The 7,254-nt window shown below is 49.5% G+C and overlaps 1 long non-coding RNA gene across 1 annotated transcript in view; it reads right to left on the bottom strand.

The window, feature by feature from the left end:
* The window catches only part of LOC101748601, a 236,523-nt gene extending 230,455 nt beyond the window's left edge, over window positions 1-6,068 (bottom strand). The window contains exons 1-2 of the long non-coding RNA XR_006932075.1: window positions 5,956-6,068; window positions 4,926-5,585 (exon numbers count right to left, since the gene is read on the bottom strand). This is a non-coding gene — a long non-coding RNA (uncharacterized LOC101748601). The remainder of the gene's footprint in view (window positions 1-4,925; window positions 5,586-5,955) is intronic.
* Between the last annotated feature and the right edge of the window lie 1,186 nt (window positions 6,069-7,254).

Below are 7,254 nucleotides of genomic sequence, written 5' to 3' on the forward strand. Positions count from 1 at the left end.
GATGCAGAAGCACTGTGCTCTCTGTGTTCGTCCTGCCCTGCGGCCACGGCACAGCTGCTGGCTGAGCTCTCAGGCTGAGGGCGCTTTGGGAGCAGGGCAGCAGGTCTCCAAGCCAAGAGCCTTGGGCAGAGCAGGCTTGGATCTCTGCTGGAAAGCAGCAGAAGCTGCACTCACATCTGGATGGGACGGCAGACTGATGGGACTTCTCCACGCTGCCCACTCCTGTCTTTCCCTCTCTCTGACCCACCCCTGTCCCTCCTGCCTTCACTTCTTCCACAGCAGAGCAGGTGGTTGCTATTTTCCCATGGCTTTCTGCACAAATTGCAGGAGGGGGGTAGCATCCCAAGAACCCGGCTTGACTGACTCCCCTTTCCTCTGCCCCCAGATGCTCCAGCAGCCCCGTGCTCATTCCTGCTTTAGGAGGTGAGGTACCAAGGAACAGGGGTGTCCATACAGCAGCGTGCCAGGGGAGATCAGGAGATGGGGGAAGATCTGTTTATTCAAATGTGTTATTTTTATCTTGCTTTTTATAAGAAATGCATGCAGGCATGCACGGCTGAGTCCATCAGCGACTGTACAGCTCAATAATGATAGAATGAGGCTGGCTTTTTCCCCATTTTCTTTTCCTTTTCCTTAAATAATCCCCCCCCCCCCCCCCCCCCCCCCCCACACACACACTATGCAGAATGCCAAAATAGCCCCAAACTTTGGCAAAGAGGCAGAAGCACAGGAAACAAGGTGCATTCCTGCAGCACTGAAACACTTTCCAGGCTCGGCTCACAGACAGTACCACATCAGATGGCCAAAGGGCTCTCCCTCCTCCAACACCCCCTCCTCCCCCAGTCCCTCCCAGCCTCCTCCAGGCACTGCAGCCTCTTTGCAGTCGCTCACCCCCCCCATCCCCACCTGCAGCACAACTTCAGAGCTTCGAGTGCTCGAGGCTGGCGCAGCTGAAGGGAGCTTCACTTCCAGAGATACCGAGCGTGGCTGCCTGCCCAGTTCCAACAAAAGATGGATTTTGTAAAGCCAGCTAAAACTATGCCATCCATTAGCAGAACTACAAAGCAGAACATTTTAAAGTTAATTGGTTTTGCAATTAAAAGATACGCAGAACATGCGATGCAATTAATTTTACATAAACTTGGTCAGGAATTAAACGTGAAAGCACTTGGTTACTTCCTTAAATGAAGCGTATGTTTACTTCCACCACCACTATCTTCTGTGCATACCAAAACGGGAGGCACAGAACAGCTCTGCAAATGGACAGGGCTACACTCTACTGAATGCATGTTTCCCCATCTGCAAGCCAGAGGATGTTCCAGCAGGTTCTCCTGGAGCACGTTCACATAGCATTGGATAGCATTGGGCTCTTCCTGCACACCACAGCCCCTGCCACCAGTGACATTACTTCAAATTACAGCAAAGAGACACCGTGGGAATAAGGCAGAGTGCTTACATCTGTGTGCCACGTAGGGAGAAAAGAGGCAGAGTGAAGCCAAACCGGACGCTCCCAAAGACTTACATTGCAGCTCCTCCACACTCAGCTCTTTCCCTGCACTCCAGTGCTCCCCACGGCGTATCCCCACTGCACAGGGCTGTGCACAGCCCTACCGCAGCCCTTGGAGCAGTACAGAGCAAACCAAAGCACTGTTTTCTTTCCAATAACCGATTGCTAGATAATTAGCTCTTTTGTTCTGCATACACAAACCCAGCTACTTAATTACAGGTCACCTTGTCAATAGTTTCTCAGTTTGCCCTGGGTCTTGTTGCTGGGAGGCACATTTAGCAGCAAGCAGGAAGGGAAAGCTGCGGCACTGCTAAGAACAAGATTTGCTCAGAACAGGCTTTAAAAGAAATCCTCCTGGGCTGCCTGGGAGAGCTGTTGTTTCACCAGGAGCCACAGCAACCAGCGCTCCCATTATGCCTCGTTGGTTTGTCATTCTGCAGGCATAAAGATCAGCAGTGCTGCAATCCAAATGACTTCTCTTCCACGGGCTTTGCAACACACAAAAGAGTTAAAAGAGAATCAAAGCAAACAGTGCTACCCAGCTGTGGTCCACAAGAGTACTTTCAGTTATTGACCTGTGCTGCATTTAACTCGGAGCCACTGGGCTTTTCATTGTTTTGCCTTTCCCTCCAATGAGACAGAAGACTTTTTTCTACCTTTGATGCCTCTGCATTCAGTGGGGTGTCAAGAAAATCCTTACAGAGAGCAGATGCTGCAGAAATACACCACTGCAAATGGAGGAAGCGAGGCAGCACGGAAGGCGGACGGACCACGATGTTTCAGCTCACAGCAGCAGCCCAGCCCACCCCCTCCTGCACCTTCAGGAGCACTGAGATCTCAGCATGAGGGCATGAGATGAAGGTAGGCAAAAGCAGGACCATGTGTGGCCCCATCCTTACAGCCTGTGCTCCTCCAGACTGTGCCAAGAGGCACCTGAGGTCCCAGGAAGATGGGCATTGCATGGACTTACCCAGGCCTGGGCACCCAGCAGACACCTCACACCTTCGTACCAGGCACGGTCAGCCAGCAGCAGAGCTGTTGGGTTCGGTCCCTGCAGGTTTCCCTCACACCCCGCGAAGCAGAGGAAGGGCTGGGAGCACTCGGAGCTAAATGAGCTTTCTCTTTACATTTAATCAGCCCAGTATGTTAATTGAATATGAATTGATTGCAAAGGACGTTAATTGAGATTTAAGAGAGATACGTTTAGGCACCCATGTAATTAACTCAAAATAACAGAGGCAATAAGTGTGGAAGCTTATTAATACAACAACCAAGGATCATGCGGGTAGTTCCTCCCCACACCCGCACAACTGCCCAGCACGGCTATCACAAGTTACACGCACCCTTTCACTGTCAATTGCTGCTCAGTGAGAGCCTGCTGGCTCTGGCAGTGGCTCTGCCTCTGGGCTGAGGCTGTCCCCTGCTGTCCCTTGCTCTGGGGCTGCTGCTGCTCCCCACTTCCACGCCAGCCCTGCTCCTTTGAGATGCACACCTTGAGCGAGTTCAACCAGGAGCTGCTCATAAAGGCGACAAAGAACACCAGGTTGGGAACAGGTAGAAAGGTGTGTGGCTACTTGACCCAAACTTGGCATTCAAACAAGTCTTCATTTCCCCCTTTGCCTTTCTATAAGCAGTAAATTATTGGAAAACTTCTGGCTTGTATCAGTTTTTCTATGGCTTACCCAACGGTCCCCAAATGGGCAGAACTGGGGAAGGGAAGTCCACAGGCAACAGAAAACCCACACACAGCACTTAGAGGCTTCTTTTTGAAGCACCAGCCTTTTTTTTTTTTTCCCTTGTTTTTCTCAATATCTTCCCTCAGCATCAAAGTTCTCCTTTGAAATAAAACTGTACGTGTGGCCCATTGGGGCTAATTACCAAATCCTCAGGTGGATGTGCTCCTTTACACAGGTTGAAAAAGGAAGGAAAGAAAGCTTAGTCAGGTCAGTACATTAACACTTTTCGATGCATACATCATTTATCTACCACGGAGGTGAGGTTTGGAGGTCTTCTTGATGACTATTGGCCATTCCAACTAACTGTCAGGGAGCACTGCTTCCACTGGGGATGGAGGAAATTGCTGATGATAGGAAGAACGGGTTTCCCATCCCACAATAATTAAAGGATTTCCAAGAGACTCTTACTCCGAGGAGGCAAAAAGCCAGAAGTGCACACATTGTTATGACTTGATGCACCAAAATCAGTGTTTACATTGGCTCACAGAGAACTGCAGACGATTCCCTGGACGTCTCATTTAAATATTTGTTAATGTAAATGAATATTTTTCAAAGCAAATTGTATTCAAATAAGAAATAAAGTGCCCGCGTTTTCAGGACTGCACACAAAGGAAACACTTTGATTTCAAAGAAGTACCATCATCAGTGGTCTTTTAAAAAATACACAGAGTATTTCATGTGCTTAATCAACTGTAATCATGTTTTGCTACTGCTTAAGAAAGAGTGAAATTATGTACATAAAAATACCAAAAGCAAACTGAAATTTGAAAAGAAATTTTAAACCAAGCCTGATTCCTTTGTTATGCTGGTGAGCTCTTGATTCCAACACACACACCCATGTGGGAAGATCTGCAGCCTAAAGCCCCAAGCTCTTCACGTGGGTGAAATCTGTTTCCTAAGGTATGCAAGGAGCAGGTATGGCAGAGGAGAGGACACAGCAAGGCCTTCACAGCTGTGCTGCAAAACCCACCAGACCAACACAAAGCCCACATGTATCTCCAGGGCTGCAGACATATCCAGGAGCACCCATGAGGCTTGCAATGCAGTGCTGGGGTCAGTGTCACCCCCAGGAACACAGCCCCATGGGGACGGTGAGGGAGCACTGGCTCACACAATGCACACCATGCACCTCCACAGCTCCAGCAATGTGGAAGCGTGTGCCTATCCACAAATACCTGTAGGCAGCTACGTGGTGGTTTAGAGATGGAGCACAGACAGACTGAGGCATAACTGTGCGTGCCCTGAGCCAGCACTGAAGCCAAACACCACGGCATGTTCCCCCCCCTGCAACAATTCTGTTTAGCAGAGTCACTTTCAAGACGTTTGCAAACCATTTTGCACTTTTCCTCTAATCCCTTCCTTGCAGGAGAGCGTCACTGAAGCCTACCACTATGAGCCAAGTCTTCAAGGATGTATTCCTTTAAACGAAAAATGAAATGAAAAACAACTAGCATCCAGAAAACAAGCAAGGGCTGCATACCCACTGAGGCAGACAAGGCTTCACCCCTAAAAATCTTCATTGACTTCAACTGAGTTAGGTTAGAAGTAATAATCAAGACATTGCGATGAAAACCAAAGCAAGATGTTGACCTTACCTTACCTGAAAGCCAAGGCTTTGGTATTTAGCCCCACTTCACCAACACACTCTTTGTTCATCAGTAATCTAAGTGAGTTTAACTTACTGTTTGCTGGGTTTTGCAGGAAGAAGATTCTGTCTTGCTGCCTTGCTGGGATGACACGTGTCCCACTGCTCCCACAGATGGCCTCCTCCTGCATCCTGCCTGCACAACATAGGTCTCAACCTGCTCATTTTTTGTTGGTTCTACGCTGTTGTACTTTGCCTTGAGCTGCCATCACCTGCTCTCTGAGCAAGGCACATCTCCTCCCAGCAGCAACCAGGCAGGTGCAGGTACAGGGATCCAAGAGCAGCAACCCAACAGCTGGCAACAGCTCCAAGCCTGGGAAGCCCTGGGCATCATTCACCTGGCTCCGGCATGCTCCAGTCATTCAAGTGTCGTCCCATCCAGGAACAGATTGCAGTGGACAAAGCACCTCTCCACATTCTCCCTTAGGTGGTGATGGAGGTGTTCAAAGAGAGCCAGCACATGCAAGAAGGTAGCTAACCGCTCCTCTTTCAGTTTGTAGGTGTGTGCTCTTTTCTTCCCCTCCTTCCATTTAGTATCATTGTTCCTTGGCATCAAGAAAGAAACAAATTCTTACTTCATGGCAAGTGTTGGCCCAGTACTGCTTCCATCTGGCCTGACACAACAGGGATGGAGCTCTTGCCTTGCTCGCCTCAGACCTGGGATGTCTTTGGCTGGCTCAGGAGCTCATCAATCCACCTGCAAGGAAAAACAACACCATCAGGTTGGCGCACTGGTTCAGAGCTTAAAACTGCTGCCAAACATTTTGGATGCTATCACAAAGATTCGTAACCATTTTCTTTCCATCTAATCTAGTATTCTGGGGGCTACTTTTTTCCCTCTGATATAAGAATTGTTAGGACTGTGCTGAACCTGGATGACCAAATAAAGCTTCAGAAAGACCAACCTCTAGTTTAAAAAGTCGACAGAACAATGATGTCCCAATCCTATACACACCACATCAGGCCTCTTGCCAGAGAGGCACACAACTATGCAATCTGCCAGTGGGATTTCCCCCTGTCCCTGGAGCAGTGTGCAGGATCAGGCTCATGGCTCACGGTGCCATTACCCTCAGGAGGCACAGATCCATATTCCAGGGATCGCAGCAGATCAGCTCGCAGTACCTCCAGCACTCAGCACTGCTGTATTTGCTCCACACAGCCAGGTGCTTGCAGAATAGATGCTATCATTGCGTTTAAGCTCGGAGCTAACTGCTCCAGGAGGACAATCGGTTTACAAGCAGTTCTGATGAGGCCATTAGATGCACCGCCATCAGTGCTAATCAACACAACCGGTGCTGTTCAGTGTGCTTACAAAGTGCTCCCGTCAGCTCCACGGAACAACGCAAAGCCTACGTTGCCTCATCATTTCCCTTGCAAATTGACCACATTTGGTGAAGGTATGAATTCCCCATTATGTCCAAAAGCTGTCAAGAAAAAAATAAAAAAAAGAAAAGGCCCCATTTTCTGCTTACCCATACGCTGTGGTGACGAGTGCTGTGACAGCTCATTTTCTGTAATGAGCTCATGACTGTAAAACAGAGATATGGCAAACACAGCAATTGAGCTGCTCTGCAGATTTCAGCCGTGCCAGTGCCACTGCACACCACAGTGGCTGCACGGCACTGCCAGCACACAGCTGTCATCCCACCAGGGACAAAACACCCAACATGCTGTGCTGAGGCTCATCCCATCTGTGAAATGGCACATAACTGTAACAGCAAGTCCTTCTGGCATAGCGTGGAGCCTCACCACTGCTCTGAAGGGCACCACTGCACACCAGCCGGGGCTGCAGGACCCAGTCCACCCATGCTGCAGTCAGACCTGTTCTGTAGGAGCTCTGGGTGCTCACAAATACAGGGAGCACTCTGAACAGGTTAGGAGCTGCAGCTCCAGCAGCAAAGACAGCTTTGTCCATAACAGAGCTTCTCAGCACCAGCACAGTGCTGGTAGTAAACAGCAACATCCAGAGGCTCGATTGCAAAATCCACCACTGGCCAGGCACTTACATCTACTCTTCCAATGGGCTCCCCAGCTGACAGTGAAGTCCCGCAGCCATGGAGCAGGGAACCCACAGCTCAGAAAATCCCACCACATTATTTACGACATCACTTGCTTTCCCTATATCATCCCCCTCAGACCACTCCCAACCTACTGAGCACATGCAGCTGACAGCCAGGAGTGCACAACCCAACAGCCTGCAGCACTGCCAAGCCCTCCCGGACCATGAGAAGAAACCACGTTTAGAGCCATGGATGTCCACCATCACAATTCCATCTGTCCTGGCTGTAGGAGTATAGGAACAGAGTCCTAAGAGTGCTGGGGACATCTCAGAGCAAGAGGAAAGGCCCTTCATCTCCAGAAATCTG

The sequence above is a fragment of the Gallus gallus genome, chromosome 23 (assembly GCF_016699485.2).
Source record: "Gallus gallus isolate bGalGal1 chromosome 23, bGalGal1.mat.broiler.GRCg7b, whole genome shotgun sequence".
NCBI classification, from domain to species: domain Eukaryota; kingdom Metazoa; phylum Chordata; class Aves; order Galliformes; family Phasianidae; genus Gallus; species Gallus gallus.